Raw genomic sequence first — 20998 nt, 5'->3', positions numbered from 1 at the left:
GAGTCTGGCCAGTGTATATTGTGATTTGCGATCATGTGATTCAACTGTGACCATTGGATTGTGATCAATCATGGCCATTGGATCAAGAAATCGGTTTCGCAACAGTAAGAAGATTTCGGGCGGAGCAAAAGTGGTAATCGGTATTTTGAGGAATACCTTCGATTACATTTAGTGGAGGAAATGTAGCAGCGAGGAGGTGAGAGAATACCACTTTTCAGGCGAGTACTCTCTATGTAAGTTGTGGCCCCGATATCATTGTGCACTGTTGGATCGGTGAATGCAAAGGTACAGTGGAGATTGATTCGATAAGAGTTCAGGTGAAAAGAGTAGACCTGAGAGATTTATGAATGCGAGCTCAATCTTTTTGAGATCTGGCATTATGTATTGAAGCGCGTTTTCATGTGTTACCCATGTGGTTCCAACTTTATTTGTTGTTGGGTATTTAAGGCTTAAACACTAAAAGAACACTTCCGATAGGTTTTGTGTGGGCCCATAACCCACAAGTATGTGTGCATTGACTTCTGATTGCAGCTTTGCTGCATCAAAAAGGAGTAAAACCAGTGGTAGTCTTAACTGACATTCGGTATACCCAAAGTGTCAGATATAACATAATGTGCCAATTGGATCTAGCTTTTTTATAATCCTTTGCAGCATGATTTTTAGGGATTTATTCACGGCTTCAACCTGCCCACTAGCCTGAGGATAATACAAAGATGAATTCTCCTTCCGGAAACCCAACTTAAGCGCCAATTCAGACATAATCTTATTTTGGAAATGACTACCATGGTCAGTGACTATCTCTTTAGGAATACAAAATCTAGAAATAACTTGATTGAAGAGAAACATGGTTGTTGTTTCATCATCATTCTTGAAAGTAGGCATAACCTCAGCCCACTTAGTAATGTAGTCTATAACTATGATGATATACTTTTGATTTCCTGCCGAAGGCAGATTGCAAGTAGTAAAATCAATACCCCACTTTGTAAAAGGATCGATGGTGATCATAGGGAAAATCGGGGCTAGATGCATGCACATTTTCCGAGTATAAACTTGACAAGGGTGGCATCTCTTGACTGCTTCAATACAATCCTTGAAGATCTAAGGCCAAAAGTAGCCTACACGCAAAACAATTTGGGTTGTTGCAAGCCTAGATAGATGACCACCACAAGCTCCACTGTGGCAATCATTAAGCATAGAGTCAACTTCTTCTAAGGTTAAATAACATTTAAGTATTGAATCAACCTCATGACGATATAAAGTGTCACCTATAATAATATAGTTTTTAACTAAGAGACGTAATTTTCTACGTTCATCCTTCGAAAAAGTGAGCAGAAACTTCAAAGTCTAGAGATATATAATAATATCTCCATACCAAGGATCTTTCAAGGAAATAAGAAAAAGATGTTCATCAAGAAAAGATTCCTCATAAACTATTTCTTCCTCTCAAGGCAACTTTGAGATCAATTCTACAAATACTAAGGATTTCTTAGACTTAGCTGACATGAATTCAAGATTGAATTCTTGTAAAATGACAATCCATCTATTGTATTTGCCCCCAATCACTCACCTACTGAGAATAAATTGAAATGGATTGACGGCTGCTAAGTCAAAAGCTTTTTGAAGCAGAATATGATGTCTAAGTCATTGGACAACATGGACAGCTGGCAAAGCTAATTTGTCAATGGGAGAATAGTGCAGTTCAAGGCCCACTAAGCCTCGTTTCAGATAATAGATTACGTTCTCACATAAAGCATCATCCTCCTGAACCAAAACCATACCAATAGATGATTCTGTTGCAACGAGATATAAAAGGAAGTCTCTCTTATAATCAAGTGGACTCAAGAAAGGAATAGAGGTTAATGCTTTTTTAAAAGCATCAAATGAGAGTTGCGCAAAATCATCCCATAGAAATGGGTCCCCTTTCTTAAGCAATCTCATAAATCCTTTAGTAATCTTAGCATAATTAGTTATAAATCTCCATAAGAATAGGCTTTTCCTTGAAGACTCTGAATTTGATGAATAAAGGATGGGGGAGGAAATTGAAGCATTGCATCAACCTTGAAGGGATCTGTTAACACCCAGGTTGTTCCCTTTGACTCCCAAGGGAATACGGCCGGGGTAACCACTAACCAAGCTTTGGATTATAGGTCCTAGCCTACCTATAATCAGAGAGGGCTCTCTCTTTAAGTTTTAGCTCTGTTTGTGAAAATTTTAGGCTAGTTATGAGTTCAGCTTTTGTTGAAGGTTTTGGTTGTGAACTGTTGTTTTGAGAAGGGCATGAAATGTTTGAGGGATCTTTAGTCCATTGGGCATACGGAGTCAGAAATTGAGTAGGTCCTGATGTCTGTGATGGAGAAAGATTTACTGCAGAGCTAGACAGCTATTCATGATACAATTTTTGGTTTATAAATGAAACAGAGTGAAATGGAAACTTATACATAGCGTGACTGTAAGTTGAAAAAAGCCGATTCTATTCAGTAGCATCTAAGAATTACTGCACAGAAACTGTTAAAGATTTATAGTAAGTTGGAGCATTTAATAATTCCAATTTAACAGATAAACCTGAAGAAAACATTTATAACAAGGAAAGATTGAATTCAGGGTGTCTCCATGGACAAATCCTGAGTTATTCTTCTTCGTTCTTGTTGAGATTAGACCACATGCATGAGAAACGAAATAAACAAAAATTAAACACAGACAGAGATAGAGAAACTTATTGTATCAAGCTATAGCACTAGAATTCTGCAGCATTCAATGGTTCCAACACAACATACATCAGAAAAGACAATCTCTGAAATCCCAAAAAAACTTCTTTGTATTATCTCTCCAAAGATACAGCCGAGTTATCTTTCTGAACAAGTAACAACAACCCTTGCAAGCTTATGCGAGGGGGAATATATACAGTCGGTTTTTTACAAAATATCTGAACTGCTGAGTCACTTGATAATTAAATGCGCTCACCAACTTTACAAAATAGTAGATAAAGAAGTTATTACTGCTCTAAATACAAAATGAATACTCTTCAATGCTGTCAGAAGTCTTTTTGACCTTTGGAGGCCACTGAGTCGGTTGAGCATTCTGTATTAATGCTGAATGATGTGTTTTTACGGCTTTGTCATGCTGTAGCTTTCTCGGCCCTGTCATTTGTAGCTTTCAGTATTGCTTTAGTGGCCGAATCTTTCTGCTGAGTTGGCTCAGTCCACTCTTCTCTAGTCATAGTGTATGCATCACACTTTCTGATCCTAATGACTTATGTTTTTTGATGAAAAACCTGATGAGAGGCTCTTGTTCATAGTATCAACTGTATCATTTTGGTCCACCATTCCTGTGTGGGCAATTGATGTCTCAAAATTGCATCTAAGGTCTCATCTGCCTCTGTATATTTGTAGAAGTTTGGAGGCACTTCAAACAAATGTTTGATCTCATTCATAATGAAAAATAAGTTCTCTACTCTGTTATAGAGACTTTGCCCAGATGCTGGCCCTGTTTCTTCTGAGGTACTTGGTCTTATAATGATCTGATTGGTAGCAAATGTATTGACCCTTTTAGCATAGTTCTCATGTGAAAGTAGTCTCCCTGCGCTGTTCAGTAAGCCAGGAAGACCTCTGCTTTGTAATGCTGCAAACTTGTCCATAAATTTGTTTACTTTTGTCTGCATGTCCTGGCTTCTTCTTTCCAGTGTTTGTACCAGGCTTCTCAATGTAAGGACCCTCTTTATCAGCAGGATAGTTTCAGTTCTGTTAGGGATTCCTATTGCTACCAGCTGAGGACCTGTACGGTTATTGAGCACGTTAATCATTCTATTGGCTACCTCAGGCATATTGCCTAGAGATGCCCTTGCTCTCTGGACTTCCCTGTGTGCTTTGCCTATGAGCTCCATTTTCTCATGAATGGTCTCTATATACTGCCACTGATCTGTGATTGATTGGCCAATGTTGGCCCATAAAACTGTCTTGAGCTCAGCCACCACTTTGTCAAGGGTGAGCTCTTTCTCCAGCTCCTTTATCTTCTCTTTTAGAGCCTTCACTTCTCTTCCCTTTTCAGCTATGCTTTGCTTTGACTTGTCATATTTTTCATTCAGCTTAGCTAAATTCTCCCTGGCTTCATTTAACTCTGCCATTTGGGCTTCTAAGGCCCGAATTTCATTCTTCAGCTTCTGCATATCAAGGCTTGGAGCCTGCTCTGTTGTTGGTGCTGGTGCTGATGTAGATGGCCCTGTTTGAGCTGTCTGCTTTGTAGGAGGAGCAGTAGTTTGAGGAGATTCCTCAAGGTTGATTATTTGTGGAGGGGGCTGTAATGTTTGGCCTCCTTCCTTCTGTTGTAGGGCTGCCTGCAGCGTAGCCTCTAACTCTCCCAATTTCTCCTCTGTCTGGATCAGCTGTTTGTATAATGATACCAGCATAGCTGCTGCATCTTGGTCATGCCTTAGCTGGGCAACCTCTTCTGTCTGAGGATGAAGAGTTGCTAGGATCTTGATCATTTTTCTTAATGCTGCCATGTCTGCATCTCTTAATTTCAACAGCGCTTGTATAGCCTTGGTGTCCTTGGGATCATGCCCAAGCTCTATGATGATATCCTCCAACGCTTTGATTCGGTTGTCCTTGGCCTAGGAGGTGGCTTTCTCCAACTCAAGTTGGGCAGCTGTGTTGTTTAGGCTATTTTCCAGCCTATAATTTACCAATGTTTTGTCTGCAAGGGTGGCATATATCATCTCACTCGTTTGCTTGTGCAATTCAATCTGATCCATAGGGTGGATGTCTTTTGCAAGGACCTCAAGGTTGGTCCTTATGTAGTCTGTAGCTGACTGTGGCTGCAGCATGGTTGGCATGAAATGACTCATTATCATTTTTCCCTCATGTATATCATATGCAGACATCAACCTCTGTTGGTTTGTAGGAGCCATTTTCAACAAGTGATTCTAGAGCTGTATCTTGAGTGGCTCATTCCTCTTTTTGATATCAATAAATTGTTGTTTGATGCCTGTTTCAGCTCCCCTTTGGTGGCTTGAGGAGCTAACTTCTCCTCCAACTGTCCTTTCCTTTTCCTGCTAAAAGGAACTTGCAGAAGCTTCCATGCTTGGTGGGCCCATGCCCAAAGATTGCCCCATAGGCATTTCTTCTTCTGAAAGGGGTTTAGCCTCTGTCTTTTCTCCCCTTGAGTTGTGGATGTGGTGAGGGGAGTCTCCTGCTCTCTATCCCTCTTCCTATTTCTGTCTTCATTTTGTGGGGTTTGGAGGACTGAGGCCTCCACTGCCGTTTCCTACCTAGGAGGCACAGTTTCTTGTGCCTGCTGCCTAGTGGATATTGGGGCTTCAGCTGTTTGTTCTTGCTGCACTGGCTGCTCCTGTTTTTGTTGTTCTTCTTGTTGCTGTACTTCTTCATGAGGTGGCTGTTCTAGCTCCATCTGTTTCTCTTTGCCTTTGCTGGAAGCCTGATAAGTAGCTTTGGCTGCTTGCTAATGTGCTGTAGAAGATGAGGCAGCTGCTCCAAGTTGCCTTTGATATGAAGAGGAAACCTATCCACAAGTTTCCAAGTCAGCCTCTTTTTCAATATTCTTTGCCTCTCTTTGAATCATTTTCTCTCTAGTAATTGCCTCTTCTAGGGTGCCCTCTTTCCAACTTCGTAGATTGGCATATTTCTGAATATGAGGCAATCTAATGTGAGCATAGCCACCCAATTTATGTTTTACCCTCCCGAGAGAAATGAAATGATTAGGGTCATAAGGTATCCAGCAAAAACTGGTTTCCAATCAGAGGGCCTCTAGCATGCCATCTGCTTCCTTCCATCCCTCCTCCCTTATGTTGTAAAGAAAAGGGCCTAGCTGGTTCTTGACTTTTAGTTGCACTTTCTTGTTTTTACTATGGAAATGGATTTGGTCTGCATTTCCAAACTGCCTGAAATAATCCAAGGCAAATAGTCTCATAGGGACATATCTTGGCAGCCTATAAGGGTCCAACTCACAGCCATATATTCTGATTACTGTATGGTGTTGGTAAAAGTACAAATCACCAATGTTGTAGGTCTTAGAGAGATGGAGAATTCTTTGCATTTCATCGGTCAATCTCGGAGGAGGAACACCAAATAACAAAGTCATAGCTGGATAAATGAAAAGGTCTATGAATTCACAGTATGTGTATGGTGAACAAGAGGTATGATGAAAAACTGAAGTCCAAAACACAACCGACCTTGGATTTCCCTGGGCATCAAGTTTCTTGAGAGGAATAGGGAAACTATCAGGTTGATAAAATAAGAACAGATGATATATGTATGAGGTGTATCTAAACACCTTTTCCCTTTCTAGATTCATCAGTTGCTCATGAATCTTGTTTGCAATTTATTCAGCATAGTCATAGTGCACAGCAGGAGGCTTCCCAGGAGAAAATATGGACAGCATGGCCATAATGGTGTTATAAACATCCTCAACTCCCTTGTAGCCCAGGACATAGCTAATCAAATCTACAAGCATTTTTCCCAAGTCATTGAGATATGGATTTCCAATAGGAGGCGTTCTCACAGCTTCAGAGCTTGGCTGAATAAATAACTGATTAATTTTTATGATTTGGGCACTGGACAGGTTGACCCCCTTCTTTAATAAGTCCAACATGGAGAGAGGAGTCAATGGTCTTGCAGTGTGAAAGTGCAGCATCTCATTTATGGCCTCAGGGGTAATATGGAACAAGACTGAGCCTGTGGGACTGAGAACAACTCTCTGACATGGATCATAGCATTCACAACATCTATGGATCAAGTCTGGAAGGGAATTGACTTGACGAAGGTTAAAAATGGGCAAATTGGAGTCCCAAATCCCCAAAATATCAGCTCCACTGAGGTGTTGGGCCTTTAACTCATTCAGCATATGGATGTTAAATTTGGAATTCATTGGAAATGACTCTATCATCTGATAATCTTTATCACCCAGGGCCTTCCATTCTAACTCTGTTTGCGAGGCATTCAGAGGTGGGATATTTAATGCTATTGGTGTTTCCACGGCTAATTAGGACTCTGATTTGTACGTGGACTGGTGTTTACTGATCAGAGCAACACAGAGGGGTATCTCCGGAACAGAGAGGTGAATTGCAGAGGAGCAGAGGGTAAATGGTAGTGAAGCAATTGAAATACAGCACAGAGAATTGATAGAGCAAATGCCAGGACTGGTAAACTCTCTCCACGGTGAATTAGTGGACCTCGGGTCTTTAAGTTCACGAATGCGCAAACTAACTGTGAATTTAGGTAAATTTGGCTAAATTCAGGTTCTGCAGAGGAGTTTCGACCCAAAAATTGAAAATAGACACTGGTACCGGGGACTGTCTAGTAAATACAGTGTTTTCTCACTCTTTTTAAGCTAGCTTTGGATAATTATGGACAAAACCAGGCGCGAAGGGAACGATTTAGATAAATACCTTGTGAATTGCCAGCAATGGTTACAAATGCAGGTGGATTGGACGCGCCCACGGTCTTTGTAGCGATTTCTGCAGGTTGGCGACGGATTGGTCATAATTCGCATGCAGGGGGAGCAATAGTTGTTTTTGCAAAAAGTGGGAAAAACGCAATTTTCGGCAAAAATATGGACTTTTGGGTCATTGGCGCCTTTTTTGGATGACATCAGCATGACGTCATCAGGTGGGGTCAGGGTCGGGTGACGTCAGCATGACGTCATCGAGTGACGTGGTGGCCTGTGAGTGGTCCACGAGGATTGCATAGGTGGCGGACATGTCGGAGTGCTGGCGGGCGGGGGTGCTGACAGGGCGCCGAGTCGAACTGACGTGGGCATGACGTAGTAATGACGTGGGCATGGCGGTACAGCACAAGCGGTAAGTGGTTTTTCTCGGACCGCTCTGGATACGGTCATGGTATTGTCAGAGGGCGGCCCGAGAAAATATGGGGGTGACGCGTGGCAGAGGCCTGACGTCACCCTCTGACTGTTTCTCGGGCGATGAGGTGAAATCATCGGGGCCGACCCGATATGGATATGGGTTGTCGGATGGGAAAGCCCAGATCCGATGGTCGACGGGTCAATAAGATGTCAGGGCGATACGGAAGCGGGCGAGCATATAAAATAATATTATTCGGTAAAATACGCGCCCGGTGAAACATTAGAAAAGTGGGTTTTCAACTGTATTACGGGTAAAATGGATTATGCACAGGTTTGGTTACAAAACTAAGTTTAGGCGGATAATCCAAGCAGATATTAGATTAATTCCAGGATTAATTTATTGGCGCTCTTTGGGTCGCGCTCTAATGTTTAGTGCTCAAACCATTTTAAAGCCAAACTTAGAGCTATAATGCTCGGGGAAAGGGATACTTAGATATTTTGGGTTTTTTGCATAATTTACATAGTAATAGGGGAATAGGGGGTATAGGGAGTTACATAGTAAGAAGTTAGGGGTTAATATGAGTGGAAGAGGTGGATGAGGAGTGGAAACACTAAGTTTTATATGGAATCAACTTAGTTTAGGAAGTAGATCAAAATGAAAAGAATTTTACACAAGAAATGTGGCTTTTAAAAAAAACAAGAACCACCATAAGACCTTGACTTTCTTTTATGAACATAACTGGTAATGGGATGTTAACAATGAATGTGAGGGGGGGAAACAGGAAGTTAGACATGCTCCTTTGTATTGCTGCAAGATGATGGAGAAGAGGAACTTCTCTATCCACTGATGTTTCCTTTATGTTAGACCAACAAAATTCAATTGAAAGGAATGACAATTCTGCAACCCCCTCTACCTACCCATTAACTTGCCTAGCATTTTTTGTTTCTTCATGGAGGGTGCACTTAGACTTGCAGACCCTCATGTGCCTTTTCTTTTCTTTTGGCTTTTTCTTTTGATTTTCTATCTAGAACTACCCTTATTGCTTCCAAGGTCCCAGATTAAGCAGTTGGGAACCTTAATTCTCTACCTAACTACTGGTCTGCCAAGATTGAACAGTTTGGACAGACTTCTTTCTCTATTCTACAACGGAAAATTGAAACATGGCATGATCCAGATTAGGCTGTTGGACCATCCATCCAAAATTGAGTCAACATCAAGCTATGTACACATATTACCTTCTCTTGAAAATATGGGATCTTTGCATCACCAAAGCAGAGAATATTTGGAACTTTCTTTGCCAATCATGAAATATGAAACCTATTGGTATAGGTATCTAACAGGATCTACACGAATCCGTTTAGTCAACATGATGAATCCCGACAACCGATTGGATGTAACGGTGAAAACAAACTTATTCGGATTCAACCGGATTTTATAAAAATGACATCATTCAAAAATCAATCGAAGATGTTTAGGATTATCTATTCTCTTTCAATAACGAGTAGCTAAATCATCCAAGTAAGCTTCGATAACATGTTTGATATGATGAAAATCATATGACATGGCCCGCTGAAAGGTAGCTCCAACATTTTTACGGGTAAAGTCACCTTAGGGTCTTGGGTTTAGAACCCCAGTAGAGTGGAGGGATTACAACATAAAGAGGGATGCAAACAGGAAGTCCTAATACTTAAAATACTGAAGTAGGAAGAAGAGGTATTACCCAGAGGTCCTACGTTTGAGGTCATTCCCATAGGGTCCAAACCCTCTGCTTCTTCCAATGATTTAGAACCTGCAACTCATTCAAGAAAAGCATATACAACAATGATAATAGAAAGCATGTTCATGATATAGGCGTTAGGTCATATAAGCATGTAAGAAAATAAGCGTTAACGTAAGATTCATAAGAAAATCATAACATAGATTAATGTATTAAGACCTTAAATATCAGGAACAAAACATCACCTCTTAATTGATGTAAAATAAAGAAAGTACGGAAGAACTGCAACCTAAGTTGTCTGCCAGCTCCAAGTGAAACTATCCTCCATATATGTCCTGCCTTGGCCTTAGCAATCCTCCTCCATAAGTGTACACAAGGATGTCATAAATGGATGAAGGACATCTCAAGAAGGAAACAAAGGTTTCCTATGACTTGGGAGTGCAAAATGTACAGGGATTTCTTTAGACTTGATCAGGGATGTAATCAACTATAATATCAAAATCTAATCTTTTCCTCCTCCTTTAGGCCTTCCCATGGAGGTCTATTTATACTTCTCCAAATTAGTTTTTCAATTGGGAAATAGTTGGGCCACGGGATACAGTAGGTGAGTAACAGTTAAAACCTATAAACTCTGTCCAAATTTAAGGAGATTATATATTTTTTAATGTTTTAACACATATATGTGGGTTGGGTATAGACTGACCCACATGTACATGCTTTTTATACAGGGAAAAACAATGTATGGGATTTAAAACATTTTTTTTTATAATTTGGACCAAGTTTGGAAGGGAAGGGTTTCCCTAGGCCATAACACAGAGCACAAAATCTACCAAGGGTGGTAAATGGTGCTATAACACTCTCGATATCTAGAATATTGGCTCTCAATCTCATGATATATGAATATAAATGCTGTTGGAATCTGACTTAAAAATCCTTATCTCAAACAAGAATATTTATATAACATAAAGTCCATACTCCAACTCAAATAATTCTCAATGGTTTAACGTGCATACATAAATGTTTTGAAAATGACTCTAATTCATTTTTCAATGGTCTTTGTATTGGAGCGACTGTTGTAGCGTACAATTCACATTGTGAGAACTTAACTCCAACCATCGCATATATAAAGAGGAGAGCATATATGAACCATATGATGTATATTACCATACGATTCACAACTCAAAGACCACAAATCACCAAAATTTATCCAACAAATCACCAATCCAACTCATTCGAACCACTAGCAGGAACAACTAGTGTACATACAAGGTTTTGAATGCAACATTTCATGAAGTATTCTTCTCAATTGAGTACGAAACTCAGTATTCAATGATATATCACTTTCTACAACATGTGGGCATTACTGTAGCCATGAATCGAGTCTCAGGAGATCCTGAATAACTTCTTTTTTGAAACTGTTTGCTCTCAAACATGAAGTATTGTCTTAGGTAAATCCATGTAGAACACTCTTTCTATCTTTGTAAGGGAGGAGCGCATTTGATGGGTGTATGAAAGAGGGCGAGTTCATCCTTATTCCCCAATTCTACACAGTCATCAAGCAAGCAGGAGATGACGGGTTGGAGTATATATCAGGTCGACTCTGGTGAGAAGGTAGTTAGTTTTGAAGGTGATGCTGGAGGAAATGTTGCATGCATTGGCTGTGGGAACCATCATAGATGATAATAGAATTTATGAATTGCCTCTTGTGAAGGTAACTTCTCTTATATTCACAAAGACAACAAGAGCTTGAATTTTGAAAGTAGGAGGCGAGTGCTTAACCTTCGATCAGCTTGCACTTTTTGCACCACTAGGACATAACATAGTATTGTTACATGACTAATATCTGCTTCAATGTAGTTATTTTAAAGATGGTATTTATGATCAAACCCAACAAGCCACGACTATCGCTTTATCTTCTAGTTTGTTACATGTGCATCGAAAAATTGAAAAACTCAAAAAACTAGCCTGTCATAGAACATATCCGTAAAAAAAATGGATATTTCAAGGCTCTATACCACAAAGTAAAAGGATTATCATGGTTCTTGATGTGTAGTGGAAGGGCAGTTGAAGGTGGGATTTTCTGTTTAAATGGGAATGGTTTCAAAGAAGAAACCCAGCTCAAAGAAAAAAAATCTAACCAGGAAAGCTCGAAATGGCCCCCCGCCAACCTGAAATATGGTGGTGAACATGGGGCGCAACTAGAGGAGGAACATTGCCTTGTTGATGACACTTCACCATCTTTGAAAATAATGGAATCCAGTTCAGACAAGGAAGATGAAGAAGATGAGGAAAAATTTAGGATAGAGCTCTTTGATAAAAATTTCCAACACACTCATTGCACTCAAAGATATCCAATTCAAGAGACAGACCGACAGTTGAAACGAAGACATTATTTCATCATCACCATCACAGAGGCTCAACAAACTTGTTGTGCTAGAGCATTTTTGGTGCCCAATTGCATCTCATCTCATGAAGGATCCCGTCATTGTGGCTACTAGATAGACATAGGACCGATCATTTATTGAGGCTTGACAAGAGAAGATTTTAATCTGGGGGGAAGAGGACAAAGAAGGGTTCATTTCCCTTTTTTTTTGTATTTGAATTGATTTACAACACTGCATGAAACAAATACCGATGCTATTCAAGGATAAGGATAATCAACAAATTTCAGGAAATGTTAGGGTTGACAGAGTTGGTAGGGAATTTTAGGGTAGAAAATCTAATGCATAAATGGTGAGGAAGAAGGCTACACAATTAGTGGTTGATAAACCAATGGAGAAGGCCACATGTCATGGCTCTAATACCATGTTAAATAAAACCATGGTGAAGACCAAATATATGAATGATAAGCCTTGAATTCTCTTCATTATTCACATGATGTACCTATTTATACAAGTATAGTGACCCTTGGCTTCATATTCCAAGTGGTGTCTTGGACTCCCTTTGACTGTTCAACTTCCACACCAACCCTTAGAGGATTGGTTGTCCAACAAAAATTCCTAGAAAACTCTTCCTTATCTCCTTCTAATGCAATTATAGTTGATTGTGTACCATTTTCACCCTTCTTCCTCTATAGATACTATGAAACATAGTGCCCCATCTTATGACTAGCAAAATGACCTTAATCAAGTCCCTCTTCTTCTTCTTCGATTGTAAGGTTGATTCCTCACTCTTACTACTAAAACCTTTCCTTTGCTCCTCCATCCATGATTCACAAGAGAAATATTTTCATCATCACTCTTATGTTGGCCTCCTAACAGAGATTCCTCGCAAATATCCTCCTAGATGAAATAATCCCATAGTCAATCCAAATCAAGAAGTTTCTTTCATGCCATGATTCCATTGATTAAAGGATCCCATGGCTTTATGAATGCATTCAAGGTCATTATTACCATCTCTCCATCTACCACCTTCTCCTCGCGAGGGGAAAAATCATCACTAAATCGTGTCATCTTGGTGAGATAAGTAGTCAATATATTTAATTTGGTCATGTTGGTTGGTTGGGACCTGACCTAGGTTCGGAGGTGATTTAGCCAAACAAATCCTGGTACTGCTGGCCCTTTCAACAACAATCCGTGAAGTGCGGACTTAGGTCTCACCTGAAATAGTATGGGAGGGTGCTAGAACTAGGTTTCTACACCTTGGAGATGTCTGATGGTTTCAAGTGGTCCACGGTTATGCACATCGTTACGTGCACTTACCCGTACCTCGCAACTTGTGATGTTGCCTTCGCACAACCCTACTCGGGGGCCGAACAATGTTATTACCCAAGACTTTACTAGTAACCTGATATTGGTTGATTAACTTAGCTTACTTGCCCATGTAAAGTATACTTAGCAATATAAATCATTCATACAAGTGTGTGCAGTAAATAAAAAGTACATTAGCAATTGATATCAAACATGTAATAACTCAAGAATAGATACACGGAGTTTAGATGAAACTTATCTTTATTATTTTCTTCCTTGGGTTACAGACTCTATTCTGCCCCGCGCACTTAGTTGCAGACTCTACTAGGCCTTTGCGCACTCAGTTGTTAGGCTCCTATACCAATAGGTGTCGTATTTCATGATTGACTGTGGAAATGCCAAATATGATCATCCTTTCCATGCTGCAAAGATTCCATATTTAAAAAAAAAAAAAACAAAAAATTTAAAAAATGTAAAGAGGGTATGCCCTAAAAAAAAAATCAAAGGGCAAAAAGAATGAATTGGTCAAAAAAGAAAGAAAATGAACCCCAAAGAAAAAACGAGGAAAGTGTGCTAGTCAAAATGCCACTACTGTCCTATTTTTTGCAGACAAGTTCAAATTATGCAATCAGTGACTTTTGTCACATTTGATGGATGGCCCAACAACTCAATATTGGCCAGTCCATGTTTAAATTTCTTGTTTTAACATTAGAGAATAAGGTCTGTTCAAAAAGTTTAAGCTTGGAAGATCAGTAGTTAGGTAGAGAAGCAAGGGTGCTCAACAACTAAATCTGAGCCCCTGCAAGAGATAAGGGAAGAATTAGATAGGAGGACAACTAAAAGAAAACAAAAGAGAAAAAGGGTTTGCTAGTTCAAATGCACCCAATCAAAAGGAAGAAAAAATGTTAGGTGTATTAGGATGGGTAAGCAGTTTGATGTTGCAAAAGCAAGTTTGTGAGCAGTTTTGTCTTTTTGAATATGATCTATCTCATAGATATCATAGGTACCATGGCAAAGGGGCTGCAAAACAGTTGAAGCATGACTAATTTCCTTCCTCATTCCTCCAAGAAAACTTACTAATATCCCCCCAAGGACATTGGGATCTGCTCAGTGGTCCTAGTTCACTTCATTTCATGAGAAAAACTAAGTAAAACTCTGTTTTATACTTAGAACATCAAGCCACATTTCTTGTGTAAAAATGTTCTTCTTCTATTATACTAAGTTTCCCAAGTTCACCACTTGGATCCCTTTTGTTCCCTAAGCCTAAGTTTACCTTTTAAACTTAGTGTCTTGTTTAAACATACCATTTCTCATATTAACATCCTAACTATATTTATATAGCTCCTATTTTTAGTTTTCCCCACCCCTATTATACATAAAATACATAAAACAACCCCAAACTTTATAATATCCCACCCCAGGCTTATTAAAGCCATATATCAATATTTTGGGGGTCCAAGGTTTACCCGAAACCTTGTTGACAACCCTCCCCATGCACATATAACCATGGGATTTAATTAACGTTTGGTTGGTTAAATAACCAACCCGCAAAACCCAAAGTTGAAATACGCAGTAATTCCCCGCAAAAACCTTAAAAAACGATGGAATAACATGGCGAGTCCCATATATTACCCCTCTGCCTGTTTATTATGTTGCCAACCGTCAAATCATAGTCCACAGATCGGACGGCCCACATGCATATCACAAGCCTTCATATGCCGAACAATAGCGTCCGGGGGATGGGCGGTATTTCCGCCGTACAAAGGACACGTGGCAGGCGCCCGGGGTGATTGCTGCCCCCGCCTCCAATACCACTATGGCCCAAAAGTGGTGCAGGGGCCAAACCGCTTACCGCCTATGCCCCCTCCGCGCCAACGTCACCCTCTCGTCACTCTCACGTCATCAGACATGTCATCCGCCACCCCGCCTTCATATCATCCATCGTGTCTGCCACGTCACTACCATGTCGGCCTCCGTACCCCCGCTATACGACAAAAAAATTATGTCATGCTGACGTCACCGAACCAAAGCACGCCAAAACCCACCAAAACCAAACTTTTTGTCAAATTGGCGTGAAAAGGGTGTTTTTGTCCATTTTTGTTAGTTTGTTCTATGCGATGCGTTCATGTGATTTTCAACTGAAATACCTGTTGCATTGCACAGTCCGCCACCCAGCTAACTCCAGCCTGCAAACCAGTCTTCAAGCTCGGCCCACCACCTGCATTTTGCACAGAGCGCCCATTAAAGCAGGTATTTACTCAATTGCTTCCAAACCCTGTGTATTTCTGGTTTTTCTCTAAGTTAAATCCATGAAACCAAAAATTGTACAAATCCAATTGACAGCTCTTGAGAAATATACCATAACTATCCCTGTTTTATCCATTTTTTCACAGAAAACCAGAGTTCCATAACTAAAAACACAGTGCTGCCCCCGAACCTCTGCATTTTAACCTCTGTTCTGCCCATTTTTCCGAGAAATTCCTCAGAATGTGACTCCCTCTACAAATTGACCCATTTAGCTAAAGTTCAAGCTCATTTCGGCCTGCAATTCCCGCAGAAAGAACCCAAAAGCACTGTTTTACCTACTATTGTTGTGGAAACCCAAATTTCAAATTCAAAAATCACCAAAGATTGAAAAATGGAGGCTCCAGTGGCCCTCAATGTTGCCCCCTTGAATGCACCACACAAGGAGTTGGAATGGTTGCCCTTAGCTGATAGGGACTTCCAAATACAAGACTTAATGGGTATCAAAGACCATCTGCAAACATTTTGTGAAATTAGAAACAACTACCTAAACAAGACTGATCTCTATGGCATATGGGAGTCCAATCTGCCCATATATTATCTTCCATCAGTTAATGTATTTCCAGATATAATCCGCTTGTGTTGTGCTAACTATGAGCCTACTCAAAGAGCAGTCATGTCCCCAAATGGCACTGTCCTATTCTATATCACTCCTAAAAGAATCAATGAGATGTTGCATTTCAAGCCTAATTAGCCTCTGGCTCCTCTATCTATGAAACATTTGCTAGACCAAGGCTCCAAACTATCCTCTGCAAAAATAGGCCGAATTGCCAAGTTATTCATGAGCCCAGACTCCCAGCCCAGAGACTCACCTCCTTTTCACCAGGTCTATTTCAATGAAGTTGGGAGAACTATTATTGACATGATATCCTATGTCCTGTGTTTTAGAACAAGTGAGTATATTGATGAAACTATTCCAGCTCTGATGTCCATATTTATTCCAAGACACCCTCCTACCATCAAGTTTGACTTTGCTACCTTCATTAGCAACAAAATCCATGAAAAATTCATGAGCCTAAATAGAGAAGGAGTTTTCAAGTATACAACATATATATATCATCTGTTCTTATACTATCAAACAGATAGTTTTCAGTTCCCTGTCAAGAAATTGGATGCAAAAGGAGAAAGGAGATCTGTCATATTTTGGACCCCAGTCTTCCATATAGTCCATAATTCTCCTTATACTTATTGTGAGTTCATTGATCTATTAATATATCTAGCCTCATCTCTGCTGATGAGAAGTTCCCCTCCCAGACTCTCAGCTGAAATGCAGAAAATATTGTAGCTGTCCAAAAGCTATAAAATAGGTGACTGGTACTTTTACCAAAATCACACAGAGATTAGGATTTATGGCTGTGAATTGTGCCCCTACAAGCTGCCAAAGTATGTTCCTATGAGATTGTTTTCCCTTGAATACTTTAGGCAATTTATTAGCTCAGATTTGACTCATTTTTATGATGCCAAGAAAAAGGCTCAGCTGAAGCTAAGAAACCAACTAGGCCCCCTCATTATTAACAAAAAGGAAGGGTGGAAAGATGCTGAAAAGATATTAGGTGAGCAGCTCAAACTAAAAAGGAGTTTTTGGTGGGTACCCTATGACCCAAAAGGATTTATCCATGATAGAAAGACAAAATATAGGCTATCAGGCTATGAACATTGTAGAATCCCTGATATAGAACAATATGCTAATCAAGATGAATGGGTAGAGGTCACATTGGTAGAACATATTACTAAGGAAGAGAAAATGGAGCAGGCAATGAAAAACCTTGAAAAAAATCTTGACCTGGACTCTTTTGGACAGGTCTCCTTCAAATTGCCTCAACACATTGGAGCGGGCACATCAACTGCTACAACTTCACAACAACCTATCCAAGAATGTACTCCCCCTACAGGGACATCCAAAGGCAAAGAAGTGTTGCACTCAGAGCAACAAGAAATAACCGATCAGTCAACATCATCACAGCAGCAAGGCCAAGGGCAAATTCCTTCTGCCCAGACCCATGCACCAGAGATACCAACATTGCAGACTCCTCTCAATGAGGAGAAGGGCAGAAGAAGGGACCAGGAAGAGGCCACACCCATAAGTGGGCCAAAAGAGTAGCCAAAAGCAAAGAAGCAAAGAGTGGATCCTCTACCTGAAGAGGAAGTTATAGAGGAGATCATTGAAAGTCCAAGAAGTGAAAGGGAAACTAGCCCACTAACTTCCCCAGGGATAGAATCGCTTACTAGTTCTCATGGACAGTAGTTGGGAAAACAGCCTAGTATGGAAATTTCATCAGCACAGCCACAAAGCAAACAAAGTTATGATATTAAGAGGCCATTCATGGACATCAAAGCACAAAATGAGCCAATAAGAATGCAGCTTCACGATCAATTCCTCAAAATGACTCCTGCCAAACAGCAGAGATTGATGTCTGCATATGATATCAAGGAAGGGAAATTTATCTTGAGTCACTTCAAGCCCACAGTGCAGCAGCCACAGTGAGGCTCTTGCCAAAGGCATTCACCCTTTGGACTAGGTTGAGTTGCACAAACAAACCGGTGAAATGGTTTATTCCACTTTAGCAGATAAAGCCATACTAGCTCAGCAATTGTAGAATTCACTAAACAATATATCTGCTCAATTAGAGTTGGAAAAGGCATCCCCTCTGGCCAAGGAAAACAGGATAAAGTCCTTGGAAGAAATCATCATTGAGCTGGGACATAATCCCAAGGACCCTAAGGCAATAAAAGCACTAATAAAGAAAAAGGAGGATGACATAGCTGCCCTCAAGAAGAAGTTAAAACTGCCAGTTACTATGCATCCGTAGACCATAGAGACAGTGAAAGAAAAAGAAGAGGAAGACATGATGGACTTGTTAATAAAAATGAATCAAATTCTAAGTGAAACAGAGCAGGCTTTGGAGAAAGCATTGCAGGAAAAACAGGGAGAGTTGGCCTCTTAGCCATCTCAAACAGCCCCAATAGCTACAACTTCTCCTCCTACAACAATAACAATAGTCCCTCCCACTGCCCCAGTTTCGACAACAGGTACATCAGTCATAGATACTTCAGCAGTAGCAGCAACAATAGTACCAGATACCAGCATGAGCATGGAAAAGATGATGAAGGAAATAAAAGAAATAGAACTCCAAATGGCAGAGCTAAAGGAAGCCAAAGAAAAACTGGCCAAGTTAGAGGTAAGCTATGATAAATCAAAAATAACTGTGGCTGAAAAAACAAGAGAGGAAGAGGCCTTGGAAAATAAGGTAAAATCCTTGGAGAAAGATCTTACTCTTCATAAACCTCTATCAGAAATCAAAACAATTTTATGGACTAAGATTGGCCAGTCCATCACTCATCAATGGAGATCAATACAGACTATCCTTGAGCAAATTGAATTGATAGAAATAACCCAAGTGGAGATTCAAAAGGCCAGAGCATTATTGAGAAACATGCCCGAACAGGCCAATAGACTAATTCATTTTTTGAATACTCATACCAGAGAACAACTAGCAGCTCTAGATATCAGGGATAGAACATGTATCATTTTGACAGTTAAAAAGGTGCTAACTATGAAGAATTTTATACAAAATTTGGAGAGAAAGTGTCAAGAAATGCAGATAGAAATAAATGCTTTTACAGAAAAGTTTACAGTCTTGCAACAAAAGGGTCAACCTAGTTTGTTAACCAGCAATCAGAGGTTGTTGACACATGAACAATATGCTCACAGGGTGAATACATATGTTGCCAATCAGATAACAACATCATCAAGCACTTCAGAAGACATAGTACCTCCCTCTGTACAAAGCTTATATGACAAGTTGGAAAATCTGTTCTATATTGAGCATGAAATAACACATCTTTTTGAAGTCCAGCCCAATTTCTACAGGTATACTGAAGCTGATGAAATGTTGATAAAAATACAAAGACACCAGTTGCCAATAGACCAATGGTGGCAGAGCATGTTAGAGATTTTACCAATGTAGTTTTAGTTTCCTTTTTTATCATCTACATTAAATCAAATTCAATGCACGTGCCACCTATCATAAAAATGAAAACAACAGAGGAAGGAATTCACACCAAAACGCATTAAAGAAAAATTAGGCACAGATGAAGGGCCAGGACAACAACGCAGGAACGTGGAATAAAGAGACAGCTACCAGCCGACTTGTTGAGTTAAAAAGTCAAATATACCAGACCACCTAAGGTAGCCAGTACAGCGGAAGTTACTCCTGCATTCATTGCGCTCTATTTTCAATGTCATTTACTTCCTTTGAAGAAGTAGATGGATAGAGTTATTGCTTGATATTTTCTCTATGAGATATTTTGTAAACACTTTTTCTACATATACCTTCCCAATCCAAGTATTAGGGGTTGTTGAATATCATTCTAGACTTGCGCTGTAAATTTTGAGAACTCTTCTGAATAAAAATTTCTGGAATGCTTTGCTAATGAACTCTCTGGTTATGGAATTGATGGCTGAAGCCCATGTTGCAGAATTCTTGGATTATCACATGGATCAATAAGTCTTTTTAACTCTCGTTTTACTATATCTATGTCTTATATATCATCTAAGTATCATGTTCTAAATTGCAAGAAAAAAGAATAGCCCAGAATTTACTTTGCTGTACTCTGTGTTCAATTCCTGTCATTTTTATGTTTTCTTCAAGACTAGTATAGGCAAGAATTCTTGACTGCTCCTATCTCCCGGGTTCTTACACTCTGAATATAATTAAGGAATTCTTAACTGCTCCTTGGTAATATTTATTCATTTTCCCTCTGTTAGCATAATGAAAGATCCTTAATTGCCTTTCATTCCCTGACACCATTTCATCCTATTCCAGCTTGAAGATTGTTCGATGTTTAATTAACTTTCTCTGTAGTTCCTCCTTTTTCCAAAGAAACCATACCCAAAAGTTTATTTTCATTTGACTCCATTAACCTAATGGTCTGAACTTATCATACTTTGCAGCCCTGTTCTATTGAATGTCACCATCCAAACATCAAACAAATACTTGCACTTCATAACTAGCCTAACATATAGCAAAACAAAGCTAAAACATAAAGAGAGAGCCCTCTCTCGCTGCAGATTGGCTAGAATCTACATCTAAAAGACTAGTTAGTGGTTACCTCGGTCGTATTCCCTTTTCCACTGCTTTTGGGGAACAACCTGAGTGATAACATCATTGGCGACTCCACTGGGGAACTGAATGACTGTATTTGTTACTGATGTTTATTTCCTAAAGCTACAAATGGAGACTGAAGTTAGCCAGGTAGCCTTTGAAACTGATCTAGGTGGATGTTGGTGGCCACCCACCTATCCCATTTGGAGCCCCACAACTGTCTCTTTGAGCTTTTTCAATTTCCTAAATTGTAGCATAGTTTACTATTTTTAGAAGTTTTTTGGGTCCTGAACTTCCAAAGCTGTTTTGAGGTCCTAAACGACGTTTTTTTTGGGAAATCTGGGGCAACATGGGTCCATGGACCCATGTT

The sequence above is a fragment of the Pinus tabuliformis genome, chromosome 4_2, assembly GCF_031772625.1.
Source record: "Pinus tabuliformis cultivar Carrire ecotype Pingquan chromosome 4_2, CPIR1, whole genome shotgun sequence".
In the NCBI taxonomy this organism is placed as follows: Eukaryota; Viridiplantae; Streptophyta; class Pinopsida; order Pinales; family Pinaceae; genus Pinus; species Pinus tabuliformis.
Note: the sequence above shows the minus strand (reverse complement) of the source record.